We start from the raw sequence: 20400 nt of genomic DNA on the forward strand, positions 1-20400 counted from the left end.
TGTGATTGCAGTTAATTGCTCTGTGAGAACCAGGCATGATGGGCAGAGATTCCTGAATGAAGGGACTGCCTACATGCTGTTTGTGACTACCTCCATTCCAGATTAAGGCTGTGTGTGAAAATAAGCCAAGGTCTACTTACAATATACACAAACTCTGCACCACTGATTTTTCCTTCCTGGGAATCCAACCTGCTAGATCCACATCTGCTACTGCTCAGCAGAGGAGCCAACCCAATTACCTTCAATACATTATCTCATATTTATAATGGACAAATGTTGGGTATTTATATAAGGACATTTCTAATCTTGTGAAATGGCAAGGGCAGCTACTAGAAGACAATAACAGAAGAGACAACGCTTTCAAGATTTAGTTTTTTTTAAACAACAGTTCAGGGACCATATAAAGCTACTTTTACTCCTTCTACAAATGTATGAGAAATTTGGTGGCCATGAAAGTGAGGTACTGAAAACGCTGGCATTGTAGAGAGGGTATGTAAGCCTGGGTTTAAGGCCTGCAATGTAAGCCTGGGTTTAAGGCAACCCCCCCACCTTGCATCTACACTGTAATTGCACTAACCCAGGGCTTGGACTCTGCAGGGCTGGGTCCAAGCTCAAGTCGAGCCAGGACCTAGGGTCTGAGCCCTGTTGCTTCACAGTGAAAACATGGTGCCAGCTTGACTCAGGTCCCGGAAGTTATCCAGCTGTATCCCACAGTTCCTTGGCCCAACTTCCTTAGTCCTCTCTATCCCAACAATCTGCAGTGCACTCTATTAAAAATGAAAACCATGCCCCTTTGTAAATGGCAACAGCTCAGGTCAGCATTAACCCATTCTCTTCGGATCACCGATCTGCAAGCACACTATCAGAGATCCTCCAGGGTCTGCAATGGAGACTAAATCCATCAAGTGTTCTGCAAAGTGAACTGCTTCCTGGTCACATGAGCACAGCCAGATTTTGGTGAATCTTTGGTGTAAGGCCAGTAAAACTGTGGACTTCAGAAAAAGCACCAGGAATGACCACACATGCCAACTATACACACCTGCCCCATGCATTCCTGCCCCCATATGGCAATTAGTTTTGAATTTTTTATGAAACAGAATAAAAGTTTTAATTTTAAGCTTACCATTGCCTCTGCACTTTGGTAACTACGATTAACAAGGCTATGGCAAAAGACAGTGTGAGGACTGAAGCATCCCCTTCACAATATGTGTAGGTTCACTTTAGAACTGTTACATTTTATGTCTTTGAGATTCCACATTAATTAATTCTATGCTCCCCCAAAGCTACTTTAAACAATAACCCTCTGTTTCTTGTCCTATTTCAGGACCTTCAACCTCTACCACATGCTGTTCTTCTGGAACTCAATCCCTGGCCTGATGTTCATAAGAACATAAAAAAGGCCATACTGGGTCAGACCAAAGGTCTGTCTAGCCTAGTATCTTGTCTTTCAACAGTGGCTAATGTCAGGTGCCCCAGAGGGAATGAACAGAACAGGTAATAATTAAGTGATCCATTGCCTGTCACTCATTCCCAGCTTCTGGCAAGCAGAGGGTAGGGACACCGTCCCTGCCCATGCTGACTAAAAGCCATTGATGGACCTATCCTCCATGAATTTATCTAGGTTTTTTTTTAACCCTGTTACAATCTTGGCCTTCACAAAATCCTCTAACAAAAAGTTCCACAGGTTGACTGTGCATTGTATAAAGAAATACTTCCTTTTGTTTATTTTAAACTTGTTACCTATTAATTTCATTTGGTGTCCCCTGGTTCTTGTGTTATGAGAAGGCGTAAATAACACTTTATTTATTTTTTCCACATCTGTCATTATTTTATAGACCTCAATCATATCTCCTCTTAGTTCTCGCTTTCCAATCTTTAAAGTCCCAATCGTATTAATCTCTCCTCATATGCCAGCTGTTCCAGACCCCTTCTCATGTTTGTGACCCTTTTCTGAACCTTTTCCTATTCTAACATATCTTTTTTGAGATGCAATGATCACATCTGCATGCAGTGTTCAAGATGTGGGCCTACCGTGGATTAATATAGAAGCAATATGATATTTTCCATCTTATTATCTATCCCTTTCTTAGTGATGCACATTGAGTGAATGTACCCTCATGGATCATTCCAAAAGGAACCATTTCCATGATGAAGTTATGGTCAACGTTCTTTAGAGAGTAGACAAGCAGGTTCAGAACCAGAAGAAGAGGAATAATGGTGTGCTGAGAGGCAGGAGGAAAAGGTGAGGCTCACTGCCCAGGTGGATGACAGTGTTTCGCAAGGGGGCTGGCACTTGCAAAGCAGTTTCTGGAACAGGAATGGTGGCTAAGGGAGGAGGAGAGAGATCAACAGGTAGAACTGTTTCAGCAACTCCTGTATATAATGGCTGCTAGATCACTGGCTCCTGCAGCCTCCCCCATACCACCGTGATGTATCCTCAGCCCAGCAATAGTTTGGGCAACTCCATGTTGGGGCAGTCTACACATTGAGGGCTGATGAGCGGCTGAGCATGGCAACTAAACATCATGCAGCCCTTTCTCTTCCATCCATCTCTGGTGTAAATCTCCACCTCCCACCCTTGCCACCAAGTGAGGGGTAAAGGTGTAAAGAAGGGAAAGGAGAACTTCGGGCTAGGGGACATGCAGCAATAGGGGGATTGTGCTGGGTATTAATTATTTCCTGCCCTTTCTTTTTGGGTGTGTGGTTTTGTAATAGCATCTGGCCTTCCCTAGTCTGTGTGAATACTTTACAGTTTTGAGATCTGATTACAAATAAAGCATGTTATTTTTTCAAGAAAGCTTGTTGCTATCAGTGCATCACATCGTACAATCATGATTTGAGATAATAAAGTTAAAAACATGTTAAGAAGAATTAAGCATTACAAAGCAAACAGTATTCCTCTATTTACCTAGTTGCAGCAATTCTAATTTCAATAAATTCCATCTGTACAGCCATTGTGCCTCCCACCCCGTAACAACAAACAAATTCATTTTTCATCATGTTCATCATGTCATTCAAGCTTACATTTCATGGCAATCAAGGCTACCCTACTCCCAAGCACTGCCTATTCCCCAAAATAATTTAGCCACTTCCCCCACAAAGCACACTTATAGAGGTACTATTCCCCCTCTTCCACTGGATCATGCCAGTGGTGAATTATCCAATGGGCCCACAGGGCCCATGCCCAATGGCCACAGAAAAATGGCCACCACAGCAGAAATCCGCCACAGAGTGGTGGAAGCTTGGAGCTCTGGAAGAAGCTGCAGGGCAGACGGGGAAGCCCCAGTGCCTGACCTCAGTCCCTGGCAGAAGTGCAGGGTGGCAGGGGAAGCCCCAGTGCCTGGACCCTCCACTGCAGCCCCAGCCCTGGAGGAGCTTTCGCTCCCTACTGTGGCCTCAGAGCTGGAGGAGCTCTCAATCCCCTCTGTGGCCCTGGGGTCACATATGGTTGGAGCATATAGCTTTTTCAGTCTTGGGACTGCGAGGGTCAGGGGTGGAAAAGAATGAACAGAGAGTGGGGCTGCAGTAAGTGGAAAGGAATGGAGCATGACCATGGGTGAAACTGGGGCAGAGTCATAGGGGAAAAGGGCAGAATGGGGTAGGGCTGTGGGTGGAGCAGAGGCGGGGCTGTGGGGGAAACAGCAGAACAGGGATGGGCCATAGGCATTGCTGCAGGCAAAAGGGGCAGAATGGTGGAAGGGGTGGCGCAGGGCCAGGGTTCTGGCACTGGGGTCCCCACATTTGCTCTGGCCCAGGGACCCAAGAGACCTTAATCTGCCACTGAGTCATGCAAGTCCATAACATGAGAACAGAAAGCATCCCTTACTTCTGTTGCCTGGGTGCAACCAACTCCCACAGTGGTTGCTGCACGTTCTGTCTGAGGGCACTAATCCTGCATCCCCTCGCTGTCATAGGTTCATTCAGGGGGAAATGGCTCACTTCTGACTTCAAAAATGTTGTGAAGAGCACAGCAATCTACAGTAATGTGGACAGCATTGATTACTCTGGCATCCAAACAGGTTTGTAGACATTTCCAAAGTGATTTCAATCTGCCCAAAGCACATTCAACAACCATTCTACACCTGCTGAGAGTGTAAACCTTTTTTTTTTCCAGGGCCTCTGAAATCAGGGTATAGTTTCATAAACCAAGGCAAAAGGGGGTATGTGGTGTCTCTGGGAATAACAGTGGAGGACAGTAACTCGGTTTATGTCAATGTCATTTGGCGGGAATGGTTTCCCAGACTATCATGAATATAGACTCCCAAGCAGTAAAAAATTCTGACATCATGAACTTTTCCTGTACAGCTAATACTGACATTCATAAATCTTCCTCTGTAGTCCACAAGGGCCTTAGGTTCAAGCATGGATCAGAAAATTCTTAATCTAGAGTTAAATGTAATGTAGATGTTCAAGCCCAGGTCCCTAATACAAGTCAGCTGACCCAAGTCCCACTAACCCTATGCTTACATTGTAGTGTAGACATAACCTTAGAGGAGTACAGCAGGTAGTGTAACAAAGGCAGCCAGTGGAGAGCCTCTTCGTCCAACAAAGTATGTGATCCTTTGTGCATATGTAAATCTTCCATCTTTTTCTGGTTAGTGCAGAATTGGGGGCCATGGATCAGTGTGCACATCACACTCCCTGTCAGTACCCAGCTCAAGCCAGGGAAGCTAATGATTCGACCAGTGGACCAAATTCGGTAATGAATCCTGGTCACAGGACACCTGAGGCACATTGCTTATTTGCTTAGAAGAAGTACAGGATTTATTACAACCTGTTTTTTGTTGTGCAGAAAGGGTGGTGGAGGAGGAGAATACACAACTCATTTTCATATATGAATAAAGCCAAGAGATTAATATCTGGGCTCCGGCTGAACAAGACCATTAAGCATGTGCCTAACTTTAACCATTGATTTCCACGGAACTAACTTCACGCTTAAAATTAATGAAAAACTTAATGAATGACCTTGCTAGATCAGGGCCTTGGGAGGTCTGTAGAAATGAAGGGCTAATTATCAAAGTCGCTGTGCCAAATACCTCTTAAAATGTTTTATAGCAAATAAATGCAATACAGTGTAAAGCAAAAATTCAATAATAGTAACCTGGGTTTTGTGTCTCAGATTTCAGATAGTACATTTTCTTCCTTGATAACTGTTTCTGTACTAGCTGACAAGTGAGAAGTAAAGAGATGTTTCCCTTACTTTTGTATTTAATACTTTTCTCCTTACTTAATCTTTCACATTACACAACTGAACAAAAACACTCTGCAGACAGTCAGGCAACCTTACTTATAAATCTGTTAGCACACTGTAAAATTGAAAGCAGCACAGACTGCTTTTAATAAACTGATCTGTACTTTCAACTTTTGTTTATTGTATCCTCTGTTCACTTTAATCTACAGAGCATTGATGAGATACAGTAAGGGTTCCAGCCTAGACTTATGGCAGACTCTGTGAAGGAGAGACTAGTGGGGATAAGAGAGTAAGCACCTGACATAAAGTTACTTATATGCCACAAAAAACCTCTGTCCCTGCAAGATAAAAAAAAAAATCTTTTGAAAAAAAAATGAAAGTTTGGCCTTCTAGATACATTAAAAAGTTGGTGCATGAAGATTTAGTTCAGCTCTTTGCCTTTCTCCCCTAAAAATCCTTGCGGTCATAATCTAATTAGCTATGGGTGTGTGTGTCTATCCTTGTTATATTAAAGTCAATGGTAAAACTCCCCTGGACTTTAATATGAGTAGAGTAGAGTTGGACCCTTTATATAAAAAGACTTGTTTGGTTAGGATGCTTGTACTTCTCAGTTACTCTGCCTTCAAACAGTAGGGAGCTATGGTTTGGATTCAGACCTTAGCTTTACCTATAACAAAACATACAGTCTAATTCTCTGTGGATCATAAAATTAGTGATATATATTATGCTCCCAGGCACATACACAGAAAGGAAGTTGTCTTAACCTTCAATCAGAACTGCCTTTCTTTTGGAGGTTAAAAGGGCTCCTTAGCATTATTTTGACTTGCATGTACTTAAAACTATACTGTCAAGTACTATTTATAGCATTTTTCTGAAGTCTGCATTACATAAAATCCTCTTTTAGAAGCTTGAAAAAAAAATTTTGCTGTCCAGTTTTGTCCTTGTCCATTTTGTAAGTTCTGTGTTTTCACTGCTTATGATAAAGCTTAAAATAAATATAGTACTTGTTTACTAACTTATTTGATTACACTAATGGGCAAATATGAACAAACTTCTCGCATGGATTGCCTATTTTCCCCTTTAAAAAAATGTATTTATTTGTTGATTTTGAACACCACCTATTTCCTTGCCATCCCAGCTGACATAGGTAAGACATAAAAAACAAGAAAATATAGTGCTACACCTACTGGGTAGCATATAAATTAGTGCCAGTGCTGTGACCCATAATATGACACCCTCAGCACAATTTCCTGAATAGGTGTGCAAAAATATAATAATTCAACTAAAATGTTCAACCTCATAATGAAAGAATGTTAGAACTGCAGCTCTTTCAAAAACTTCTAATGGAAAACAAAGTGAAAACGAATCATGCACCTTAAGATACTCTTAACAAGAACTGTCTAATAGTAGGGGGTTTGTTTGCTTTTTATTTACCTCCATGTTTGACATTTGGGGATTTATATGTATCAGCAGGTCACTAAGTACATGTGTTAGTGACAAATTGCATAAAGTTGAGTGTGAAATGCAAAGCTAAATCCTGGGTTGCATGTGAGGCTAATAGAGAGCAAGAGCTCCATGGCAACAAGGCCCGGAGAGCAGACTCTCAGTGAGAGCTTTAATTCCCCAAAAGAGATAATACATTACTTCCTTCATTATAGCATGAAAGACAAGAAAAATATAATTTTCAGATAGCCAGGATGGACCAGGCTTGAAATGTTTTACCTAATGGAGAATATAATGCTGATCCTGGACAGAAGCACTCAGCGGGATGCACTACCAGTGTTTGTTCCATATACTGGTTCATTTTTATCGAGCTCCTCTTACAAATTCAGATCTGGCAGCCCATATTCATGCAAAAGTCCCACTGATTTCATAATTGCTTTTTGTATGGGTAAGAACTGCTAGGCCATCCGTACTTATCTGTTCATCAGTACACATTTTAATAAGTCCTTAAGAGAGCAGTTGCCATAATGAAGCCTGTTTTCAAAACTGTTTATTGTTACAGTGCATGTATATTATTCTTAATGTATATATAAAAAGTTGGTGGGAAGGGGGTCAATGATTATTTGAGTACCAACCACCACCAATAATTTTTAAACTACCTCATTTCTGCAAACTTTTACAATTTTTTCATTGACACCTTGTCTACTTCGTAAAACTTGCCATGAGAAAAGTCACTTTTAAAGCAATTATCACAGCTTTGAAAACAGCATTTGGTAATCAGTGCTCCCCAGTGACACAGTCATTGCAGAGCCCACAACACCGCAGCTATTATTTTGTTTCAACTTGGCTTCAAACCAGTAGATTTTTAAAAAAGGACCCAAGGGACGATCTAACTAGTCAAAGGCAATTTAAGGTATATCTAGTTTGAGTCCTAAGATGCTTGACAATATCTCATTGAAATTGTTAACTTAAATTCACTTAGTAAAATCACATCAAAGGCATATTTAAAAATTGCTGATGATAGCAGGTGTTTTCCTAACTGCTAACTAACTAAATCTTTAATATTGTTAGCTTTTGAGTAGAATTATCTCAGCAGGGTCCTATTTTCACATGACCACTGTTGTGCCCTGTTGTCCAGACTGTGTGGAGAAAAGGGAAAAAAGAGCAAACTGCATTCACTACCAGGAATGGGGACTTTGGACCCAATCTTGAAACCCTTACCCTTGCAAGCAGTCCTTTTGAATTCAATGGCACTATTTGTGTAAGTAAGTAAGGGCTATCCACAGGAGAGACTGATGTAAAGGAAGCAGAACCAGACACTTTGTCGAGAGAGATATTCTCCTGTCACTTTAACATTTGACATGACATCTCTCCAATTGTGTTTGTCCTGGATTAGTGAAAGAAGTCTATAATAAATTGATGCTACAAGGATAGGGCTCAGTCCTTAGACATGAGTCCCATGCATGTTATTAGACTTTCTAAACTAATTTTAATTAGGTTCCACAGTATTCAGCTCCATAGTTCTCATCCCAAAACACAGCTGCCACATTTTTCAAATCAGATACACCTCAACTGTACACCTCAACATTAATTTATTGCAATAAAGCAATTTTCATTTCCATATTACCTTTTATACAAGGATCTCAAAGCACTTATCAAACATCCATTAACAAATACCATTGTAAAAATGTTCTATTTTGAGGCCTTCAGAAAGACCATCTGCTATTACAGTTTAACCTAAAACATGTGCAAGGACCCATGTAACAAAAAGAAGAAACTCTTGGCTATGGACTTACCTAAAATATGTAAAATAAAAAACAGATGTACACAGAAATATTTTCTCTATTAGCTCAAATTAAGGACCCTAACAACTGCTTAAATATTTAGTACCACACTGTGAACCAATTGCTCACTTTGGTGAGTAGCTACTTATATGTGTAGCACCACTGATTTCACGTGGACTATTCATATGAGTTACTTGTACCAATATGAGTTACTTTTTCCAATGTGAGCAAGAGGTTTGCAATTTTGCCCTTATTGACTTTGTCACACTTTTTCCCCCCAAAATTTTTCTTTTCACTCTGCTACTGATTTATATTGTACCAGCATCTTCGTATGAAGAGTAAAAGGCCTTGACTGGAAGGTAAAGAAACCAGAATGGTAGGAAACCAAAGGAAGATGGTTGGTATAGATCAACATTTTAGCAGTTTGTGACCAAACTTTATGCTATAATATGTTTTATTAATCTCATCAGTTTTGAAACCTGCTTCTCAATTATAATATATATATTTTAGTGTGCAGGTCTTGCTTTTGAAGCAAATAGCCTTGCTACTAGACAGTTTTGGGGAGAAGTACAAAGGGCAGTTTGGGTCAATTTCCCACTGAGAGCCAATAGGAATAGAATGCCTAACTGCCATTTTTGCCTCTGAAAAGCTTCCTCTTTACCTTGGTATTTCTCCAAGTTTTGAGTCAAGAGCTCAAAATCAATTCATTCTCTCCAAACCAGAATGGCATTGTTCATAAGAAAATAACATATTTGAAAACATTGGGTTAAAGTAGTTTAGCATAATAAAACTTCTTACTATGGCCTGGTCTATACTTAAATTTTGGTACTAGTATAGCTATGTCAGAGTGTGAAAAACAAAAACAAAAACAAAAAAAACAAAAACAAAAACCCAACAACACAGATATGCCTGAAAAATCCTTGTGTAAATGCAGATATACCAAAAAAAAAATAAAATCCTTTCACTGGTTATTTCACTTGAAGAACTAATATAAGTTGTACCAGCAAAAATGCTCTTTTGCCAGTATAAGCTGAGTCTCCACTAGGAGGTTTTGCTGGTATAGCTATAACAGCAAACCCTATCTAGTGTAGACAAGGTAACAGATATAAAATGATTATGAAAGTTTACTGAGATTAGATATTAACCCTCCAAAGCCCTTAAAGTTAAATAAGATAGAACTGCATTATACTCAAAGTTAATTGTCAGACTGGGAGTCATATGCAACAACTGTCTAAAAGAAGTTTATAAAAATTCAATCTTCATATATATATATATATATATATATATATATATATATATATATATATATATATATATAAAGAGAGAGAGAGAGAGAGAGAGAGAGTTTGGCTGCATAAACCTTGATACAACCAAACCATCAGGACTGAGACAGCTCAGGTATGATTGGATGCAAGCACTAGGCGAGTCTGTATCATCTGTACAATCTGTCAGCAAGATCTAAATGGCAATATATGCACATAAAAAGCAAAGATTCTAAAATTAAATCTTGTAATATGCTTGACAACAGAGCAAATGGATGAGATGTGAAAAAGAAAAGTCAAAAATAACAAAGCAAAAACACCACTAGAGATCACTGTGAGAGATAGGGAGTGGTAGCTCCCTGAAACCTATCCAGATAACTCCAGTATAGAAAACAATTGTATCACAAGAACATTATGATCAATAGCATCCAGTGGGTCCAAGGATATCAGTGATGAAGGAAAACTTCCATTAGCCACCACTATTGTGTTAAGAAATTCCTGAGTTTTTTTCAATCAACTTGCACTAGAGCATAAAACAATTTATCCTAATATCTAATTTTCCCTCAATTTTCAGTTTTTAGTAATAACTAAGGCTAATCAAAATTTTATGTTGAAACTGATTTTTTACAGAAAATTGGGTTTTCAATAAAATGATTTTTTCCAGTGTGGAAAATTCTACTTTTTGTCCAAAACATGAAAATAATTTCATGAAAAATGTTCAATTTACAGTCACAAATTTGTGCTTATTTGATGCAAAGTTGAAATTTTTCATGGGGGAGTGGAAAACACATTTTCCACCTCTAGTAACTACCAAACGTACCTGAGCAGCAGATGCTGTGTATCAGACCATTAACAGAAATAATGTAGAAACAATATGTTCCCATGATATTTCACTGATAACACTGGGAGAACATGTGAACTGGTCTCCTGGGCTCAACAGCATATACCCAAAGCAATCTGACATGATAATGAATTGTCCAAACTTCACTGGTTACATAACATTATTACTGAAAACATTACCTTCTGAAAGATGTGTTTCTAAGAATATTGTGACCCAGTATCACAGCTTGCACCCTTGATGTCATTCTCAGCAGGCAGGCCAAGGACTGAATGAATTTAGAGTGAAGTGTCCTTTCAGTTAAGACACAGTCATTCCAGGAAGTGGTGGGGGAGGAACTTGCAGTGCGACTGTTCAAATTATATGCCCTAGGGAGGATTTCAATTTACAGAGCTATGAGGTTGGTATTTTTCATGAGCACTAAACTCACTTAAATTGTTTTCTTTTAAAATGCCCCAAGAGATGTGTGTGTCAGTATACAGACATAATTAGGGGCATGAGGGGACACGCATGAACAGAAAATGTGAATTGTCAAGTGCTTGTCAATCAATGGTTTGTTGCTGACCATTAGTTGAAGTTGCTGAGAGAGCTGCTGCTACAAGCTGGAAGTCTGAGGTATATTTTTAAAGGGCAATTTGGAGAAGCAGTTTGTAACTCACAAAGGTGGATGGGATACTGTCTTCATATAAATGTGTCCAAGAGTAGTCACCTTTGTGGAGGCAAGGTAACTGGAACCTTGTCCTGTGGTGTTGCTATTTAGTTAAATGAGAAATTTACAGATGAGTTACACAACACATAAGTGTTGCAGAACATTCCTGTAGCTGCCACTGTCTAATTCGCTTATTATTTCTGGTGGAAGATGGTTTAACTAAAAACCTGTTTATGTGGCTATGGCTATATTCATGGGAACTGTATGTTTCAAAATGTCCCAGGATAAACACAGAAGGATTTCATGAATAGGGGAGGTGATGTTTGTAAAGGAAACTATTCTCTGGACATTGTGAGAGAGTCTCACATATCATTTCCATTAACACTAATCCCCATCCACTGAGAGCAAAGGAAGATTAGAATCCTGTTGTGCTGCTTTCCCGCTGAAATCCAGATTGAGGGAATCTGCACTGTAATCAAGAGAAACTACACAGAGTTCTCATGTTTCCTGCAGCCTGAAATGGTATTCAGTTTTTTGTTGCACTGTAAAACCAATTAATTCAAAGATAAATCTAAGTGTTACTCCTTGAAACATTCCAAGCAATTGTATAAAATGTCAAAAGGGCAACTACAGCATGTACCGCAAGGCAAGGACAGTGGGACCAAGTGGGGTGATGATGATAAGCTTCCTAGAAGATCAGGTAATTAATCTTAGTTTGGGGAGGATTTTAAAATGTTGGCTGAAGTAACTAATTCTCTTTCACTGTTGTAAAATGTAAAATAGCATACTCGCCAAGAGATCTTTGCCTCTACTGTTCCCCAGATTCCTCATGCAAGCTTTAAAAGAAGAAACAGACTAGAGACGTAAGTCTACTAAACAGGAAAGATAAAATGTTGAAAAGCTATACTGTGCTGACAAGTGCCACAGAAAAACCTTAGATAGATAACCAGGGGCAGCTTGAACAGGACCATGGTCCTTTGACAGGTTTCTGTATAGTTTTCTCTTCAGTTGTTTTAAATCATATCTGCCTAAGAAAGAAACAGTAGATATATTTAAGCTTGTGTAACAACCAGTCAAGAGTGTCTATCCTTGAAACTTAATGCCTTCTCCAACTCCCACTGAAGTAAATGGAAGCAAAATAAAGGGAATAGTTTCATGTCTAATTATTCTGAATATCATTTCAAGACTGGATTGCTGCAGTGGTGCTCTCACTGGCTAAGTCTGAAGAGCAAGTGAACTTCCACCAGAGCAGAATGTATTTGCTCTCTTGCTTAGTGCCATTTCCTGCAGGGAAAACAACACACGTGTACCGGTGTCTATACTGACTTTCATTTGGATTAAGGATGCAGTTCAACATATTGACTTCATTCAATATAGCCTGATGTGTTTTGAGTTCCAGCTTTCTTAGCATCCCTTTGGAAAGTAGCAGTCTCGGATGATCTACAGATTGGTGATAGTGCTTCAAGGAGGGTGTTCACAGCATCACATTTGTCCGAACTTGTGATGCCATTCCCAGAAATAATATTTCAGCATCAGTACTTCCGAGAAACTAAACACTATTCAGGAGGCCAGGAAGCAATATGTCCATGTTATTAGTGATGACATTTCCAAACCTCCCACAAGGTTTGAGGTGAATTGGCACTTGCCTTTAGCCAGACCAATTCTAGACTCATCATGTTAAGATTCTTGAATGTATGGCTATTTCTTGCAACTTCATACTAAAGGTATCTAGTAAATTAAATCTGATCCAACATACTAGTGTACAAATAAATAAATAAATTAGAAAATTAGACCTTTATATGAATTATCTATCTTTATAAAATTATCTAAAAACAGTCATATTAGAAAAGGTTTAGTCATTGACATGGTCAAGCTGAGTAAGTTACAGTTAGGGCTAACTGCTTGGACTAATAAGCCTGGGAGCTCTGAATTGAGGAGACCAAGTTAGCCCTAGTTATGTATGTTTTAATGACCATTTAAACAACTAACCCTTTTCTGGCACAGCTCTTGTTATAGAGAACACATTGTATATGGCTGAAAGATCCTTTTTATAACTTAATTTTTTCCCAAGGGAATTTTTTTTTGGCTCAGATACCATCTTTTTTCTTTCATATAAGAAACTGGCAAGAATTGAGTGTAAACAATTTCATACTTACAGCACTCTTCATATTTAGTGACTACAGCAAAACATTAGAATTAGTACACTATGCACACTTTAAATCAGTGCTAACTATTGTAGTCAGCCTTTAAGAAATGGGATTGCTTAGTTTCAAGCAAATATGGATCAATATATCAATTTCACTCTACCCTAAGGTGGTGAGATGGATACAGCTGTGTACCATCTTTTCTTTCTAAGACTTTGTTAGGAGTGGCTTTTGAATGGTCTTGTGCTATTTCAGAATGGTGAAAGTATATAGGGGAGGAGCAGACGTAGCTCAGGGTACTATGAATCTAGCCAAGTATGCTTCTCAAGAGGGCGATTAGATGTTTCCGTGTTATTGTCTAAGGCTCTTGGCAGCTATTGGGCGATCAGGCAGAAAAATCTTTATTAAAACTGCAATAAAATGTGGCTGGTGTATTATAATTGTCTGAATTTGTTTGAAGTATTGTTTTCCAGAGAGCTTAATATACTGCTTAATACATGCACCATGTTGCTATATAGCCCTCTAAATAGCCCAGGAAGCATATTACAGCACAGAGTGCATATAGTTTGCAAGCACATATGCTACATAGTTTCATATCTTAACCACATAGATAGACTCCAAAAGTGGCTTTTAGGCAGCTAGTTTGGAGTCATGCCTTTATTTCACTGCAGGCAAGATGTAACTTTCTGTTGAAAGGTTCTGAAGTCTGTGAAAGAAACCCTACATCTCCCAGGAGTGGATCCCCCATTCAAGTCCAGCACTATCACCATGCTACTCTCGGTTACTTTGACAGCACTGTATGCTGCTGAAAACATTTCCAAATGGGAGATTTCCTGGCTGCACTTACCTCCATCCATGGTGCAACTCAATATGAGTCTGAGCCACGGCCTATTGAAGTCCAGGGAAAGACTGCCAGTGATGTCAATAGGTTTTGGATCAGGCCCTATTTAAGGGCCAGAGCCTGCAACTGGATATCTTCATCCATGCAGAACCTCGCTGAAGTTATTAGAAGGGTCGAGTTGAAGGTTCTAGCCCTAAAATCTTAGCTGCAGTTGAATATATATTAAAGGTAGAAAATGAATTCACTAGGTAATAGCCCAACAGCTTCCAGATATCCTAAGATACTATCTTAAGAGCCAGAGATGATTGAGACTTACAAGAGATACAGAAATACAGTTAAAAAAAAGAATGTTTAACAGTGGGATAAATAGTAAAATGTTATTCCAGTATTTCTGAAGATCTGAATCCTTTTTCTCATTTGGGCTTGGCACTGTGTTTTATATAAAACAACAACTGTAAATATTTACTGAAAAGGAGGGTTCTGTATATTCCAAAAATCCTGAGGATGACAGCCAAATGTCTCGCTAATTCATTGGGAGATCCCAAAAAGAAACAATTTGACTTTGATGTGTTATCCAGTGCATATAATAATGACGTTAATTCTCATGCCAGAATTTAGCTATTAATTTTCTATTCTACTATCTTGGAGCTGATCCATAACTTAAATAAATAGCTAGTACAACGTGTACAGTATTTCTAAGTGCACATTTACTAGCATTTTTATTACCTCCAGCATTTTTCTGAGCATAAATGTGTTTTGAGGTCTGTCTCTCTCTCGCTATGTATTGTTAGTGAGGGGCAAGTGCATTTGAAAACATAAACCATGCAAATACTTAAAATATATCAAATATTTTCAATGACAGTATTAATAATTTGCAGCTGACAATGAAGAAGAAATAACAATGTTGAAAGGGTCGGGAGATCTTTAGTAGTCCCGATTTTCATTTTGTTATTATTTTACAGATTTCAAGCAACAAAGTTTGAACAATTTCACTGTAAACTGAAAGTCAGTGTGATTATAGTACATTTTATGCTAAACTCACTAAACACTGTGCGGAAGAAAAATGTTCTAGTCTTAAGGAGAAAGTGTATTAGAGGTTTGATATTAAACAATTCCTTTGACATATTTCTTTGGGATTTAGACATTAATATAACACAGTATTCCAGGGTTGGATTGGAACGATTTGCACTTCAATAGCTGTTTATACCAAGTGAGAGAGATCATCTTTTATTCTTATACCACAATAAAGCATAATCAATGTTGACATGAAAAATGGATTTTCCTGACAGTAACTCTGAGTTTTGAACAGATGAGCAATTAGGAGCACATAGAAATATAAGCAGCATACCTTGTGCACACCCTTCTGTTTTACCATTCCCATAAAACTGGCTTTAGTCACCTGGGAATCCTGTGGGAAGTATGTGCTCCAAATATGAGACACCTAAAATAGAGGGGAAGAAATCTTATTGATGTACAAGCCAGGGTTTCATTATAGGCCTCCAATCAAGTCATCTGATTGTTAAAGAAACTGTGTTTTACTTTGTTTACCTGGAAAAGAAGGATTGTCAGTAAGTTGCAGAGCAGAGAACAAGGTTCCTTGCTGTCACTCCCAGCATTGCTGTCATTCCCAGCAATGCCCCTCTGCCACGTACATTGATCAAACCAGACAGTCTCTATGCAAAAGAAGAAATGGTCACAAATCAGATGTCAAGAATTAAAACATTCAAACACCAGTCGGAGAACACTTCAATCTCCCTGGTCACTCGATTACAGACCTCAAAGGTGCAATACTCCAACAAATAAACCTTCAAAAACAGACTCTAATGAGAAACTGCAGAATTGGAATTAATTTGCAAGCTGGACACCATTAAATTAGGCTTGAATAAAGACTGGGAGTGAATGGGTCATTATACAAAGTAAAACCTATTTCCCCCATGCTAATTTTCCCCCTATTGTTAATCACACCTTCCTGTCAACTGTTGGAAATGGGACATCCTGATTATCACTACAAAAGCTTTTTTTTCTCCCGCTGATAATATCCCATCTTAACTGATTACTGTCGTTATAGTTAGTATGGCAACACCCATTTTTTTCATGCCCCCTGTGTATATATATCTTCCTACTGTATTTTCCACTGCATGCATCCAATGAAGTGGGTTTTAGTCCACGAAAGCTTATGCCCAAATAAATTTGTTAGTCTCTAAAGTGCCACAAGTACTCCTTATTCTTCTTGCTGTCACTGTGAGATTTTCCTTCTCTCTCTCTGTTAAGGGATACTTGGGATCATGAGTCTTGAAGGCAGAGACTAGGAGTTTTTTTCATTCACCTCAACTACCTTCCACATGTTCTTTTTTATTTCCTCTTCTTGCTTTGAGAATTTCTTTGCTTTTGGGATATACATATGAGTGAAATTGACACAGAGTGGCAAGAGAGTTTCTCTTCTTCCTGTTCAATTATGGCACCAGTTTATTGTTCTAACTCTTTTCTAGAGCAAAACAAGAAACGTTTTTCTTTACCTTCTTTAAAAAATTATGAGTTGACTGAGAGACAGTTAAGCTAGAGCTAAGAGAAGAGACTACTGTCTCCTAATAAAAGAAAGAATTAAATCTAGTTTAGTCCTTTTCTTCTCCACTTTATAAAATGCAAGCTCTTCTTTGAGGAAGAGACATAGTAGGAGTTCTCACTCTAGCTTGAGCCAGCAGGATCCAGACTCTGTCAGGAGCTTTCTGATCATTAGCTCTCATTAGACCTCAGCCAGCCCAGCTGTGGCTAATTTAAGGTGCTATAGGTGCCTTAGTGTGGGTAGTCCGATGTATAAAAACATACAATAAAAATCTGAATTTATTTTAAACAACGTTTCCAAGCTGGCAGAGAGAAGTTTGTTGACATTAGAGTAGTTTGGTAGGTTTTGACCACTGGGAAAACTACATCCCATCATGATTTTATCTCTGCTTCCCTTTTGCAGTCCACTCCAGTTCCTTCATTGTACATTTCTGCTGGGTTTATATAATTACAGTTTAATTGAAATCCTACATACAACAGCTAATTTGTTTGTTTCCTGAAAACGCAGCAGCCTGTCCGGTGTTCTCTTACAGCTAACTACCACTGTTGTACTGTGCATATAATCTATGTATACCCAATTAGCTCCCTTTGAGGGGGCCAGATTCTTTCTTACATTTGGCCCTTGGCAAAGACTAGAATATGGCCTGCCCTAGCTTGTGCCTTTATTAACAATGGTTGTATGAGCCAATGCTGGAGTACCAAATCTCTATTATGTTTTATGTTGGTGTGACCCCACTGATGTCAATGGAGTCTTGCAGGTATAAAACTGGTGTAAATACAGAAGTGAATCAAGCACTCTGGGTACAAATATAGTAAAGGTTTTGTCTTATCAAGTATCATTAAGCTGTATTAATTGCATAATATTCTATATACACTGGACTTTCTTTGTTTCATGGCTGTAATAAATTAGTCTTGTATAACATATTTTGTTCGTATCAGAGCTGAAGCTGTCTATGGCTTGGAGGGTATTGCAGCTTGAACTGAAGAAGACGTCACTCAGATAAACAGATATCTTAGTAACTGAGCATTTTTAAGCTCATGGTCCACTGAGAACAATTTTAGAAAGAGAAGAGACCCTGTTCAAGCCAAAAATGTTATCTGATGGGCACATTTGGGGGTTAACAAAAGCGTAGCGGCATATGGTGAAGGCAGGAAAGTGAGAAAGCTTACTAATTGGAAACTGATTGTTTATTTTTAAAAGCTAGATATTTTCCTTGAGAACGGTTTATGCTTTGGATTTAACAATTTCAATTAATTTTGTTAGTCAACTGATGTGTAGCTGCTTTACATGTTCACACATATCTATCTAGAAGACTCGGAATCTGAGTCAACAGGAACTGAGAGATAGAATTAAAGTTTGCAGGGGAATGTTTCAGAAGGTTCCATAGCAGATTCGGTGTAAGAACTGTCAGTTTTGGGGGGAGCCTTGAATCCACATAAAATGTTACTTATATATCATACACACACTATATTACTATATTCCTTTGGAATGAAATTAAGTATATGCAGCTGATTAGTACAGGAGTGGCCAATCTGAGCCTGAGAAGGGTGATGTGGTGGCAGGACCTGCGGCAGAGCAGGGGGTTGAGCAGTGAGCACCCCACAGCACATTGGAAAGTTAGCATCTGTAGCTTCAGCCTATGCAAAGAGCCGCATATTAATCTCTGAAGAGCCGCATGTGGCTCCGGAGCCACAGGTTGGCCACCCCTGGATTAGTATATCATTCTATTACTATAGGTAATTGACCGACCAGTACTTAGAAATAAAACCTAAAATAACCAGAAGTATTATTTATTGCTTGATCCCTGCATGGTGTGAATAAACAGAGACACAACTTCAGTGTAGAGCTGTTTGGAAAATGTTTCTGACCCTTCCCCCCATCCACAGAAATTTTTGACTTTTTGTCCAAAAAAAGAGGAAAAAATGAAAAATTCATCCAGAAACTGAAAATTTGTGGCAGAATACTGAAAATTTCTATTCAGAAATGCTGCCACAGTATCTCATACGATTTGTAATTTGAGTGCCTCATGTCTCCATTCTTCTTTATGAGCTGCTCTTCCAAGCCAGACTACATCTTCCATGATGCACCCCCTATTGCTGAACCTCCAGGGTGCAGGATAGGTCGTCTGTGGATTGCATGCATCATGACAAATATAGTCTGGCTGGGGAGCCCAGCTCACAGAGGAGCACGCAGGCATGATGCGCCTTTTCTGAATTAAAAAAATGGTATGTTTTAAGGTGTTTGTTTTTTCTCTGAGAAGTCAGAATTTTCCATGGCAGACCCTTTTCGCAAAAAAGTTCTTGCATCAAAAAAACAATTTTCCATCAAAAAACACTTTAACCAGATTTTTTGACCAGCTTTATTCCTATGTCCTTTTCAGGAATATGATTTCATAGGATTTACACACATAAACATTTACTTACTTGATTAAAATTTAAAAAGTAAATGGCCACATGGTCCTAATGCTCCTCAACTCTGATACCAATAGAAGCAATAATGTGCTGAGAAGTGGCTGGCTGGGCCTGTGTTGAAGGGTTAAACAATAGCCCTATGCAATGTGCCACCCCTCCCATGGAGTCTGCAGCAGTTCTGCTACATGAAGATTGCTCTGTGCCTCATGTCTCTTTGTCAGAAGTCTAATGCATTTACAGTGGATTTTAATGCTGACTGGACCAGCATTTACTTTCCTGCTGTGACACTAACCATTGACCAAAGGGGTAGCAGTGTATAAGCACAGTAGGACAACTTTGAGCTAGCCATTTTGCCAAGGGATAAGGGGTGCCTGGAGGGCACAACTGCGCTGTGCAACTGGTCTGGCATCCATGGGGTTTGGGTTTCCCATTGTTTCCTGACCTGAGGCTCTCTACCCTCTTCCCCTTCTATCAGGCATAACTGATGGGGTAATGTGGTGAACAAGTCCTTGCAAGATACAATATTTTGGGAGTAACTCTTCCTTTCTCACTGGATTTTCTGTGGGAAATGATGATCAGTCCCTTGTTTTATTTAAAATACATTATGGTTGTAACTTGTTATAAGTGAAACTATTAGACAATTACAGTGATTAAGCAGGTGGGTACATTTCTGTACCATTCTTATTGTAGCAAATACACAGTAGTATAGAGAAGTAGTGTAATGCCAGATATGCTGTGTTGCCACCAATGGTCATTACTTAGCATCCACAAATATTTAAGAAGGACATTAGTCTGTCTCCATTGTTATATGGGGCTGCATTTGTTTTGTTCCATTTGACCTTCTCAAAGCTGAAAGCTGAAGCCCACCAGGATTCAGTTACATGACAGTATAATAAGGTATGTTGGTGTATGATTTGCAAGTTTACTTTCAGCTTGTTTTCTTTCTCTTACGACAGATGAATTATGGCAGGAGTATTTGAGCCAGCTTATCTGTCACCAGAAAACAATAACATGAGGCAGCTAGAACTGGAGTGTTATACTTATCAGAGGGATATTACATGATCTGGTTAGACTGGGTAAATTTAATTTGCTCCTGCTTTGCTGAAAATGGTGAAGTGCTGATTTTTGTTTCTGCTGCTGCTTTCTAATCAGTTGCTCAATGAATTAGCTAACAAAATGTCAGTGTGGTGACTGAGGGATGTAAACCAGATACTGTTTGCTCAACTGAGTACGTTAATCTCAGAGATGTTTATATTTTATGTTTTAAATAGTCA

The sequence above is a fragment of the Gopherus evgoodei genome, chromosome 2 (assembly GCF_007399415.2).
Source record: "Gopherus evgoodei ecotype Sinaloan lineage chromosome 2, rGopEvg1_v1.p, whole genome shotgun sequence".
NCBI classification, from domain to species: domain Eukaryota; kingdom Metazoa; phylum Chordata; order Testudines; family Testudinidae; genus Gopherus; species Gopherus evgoodei.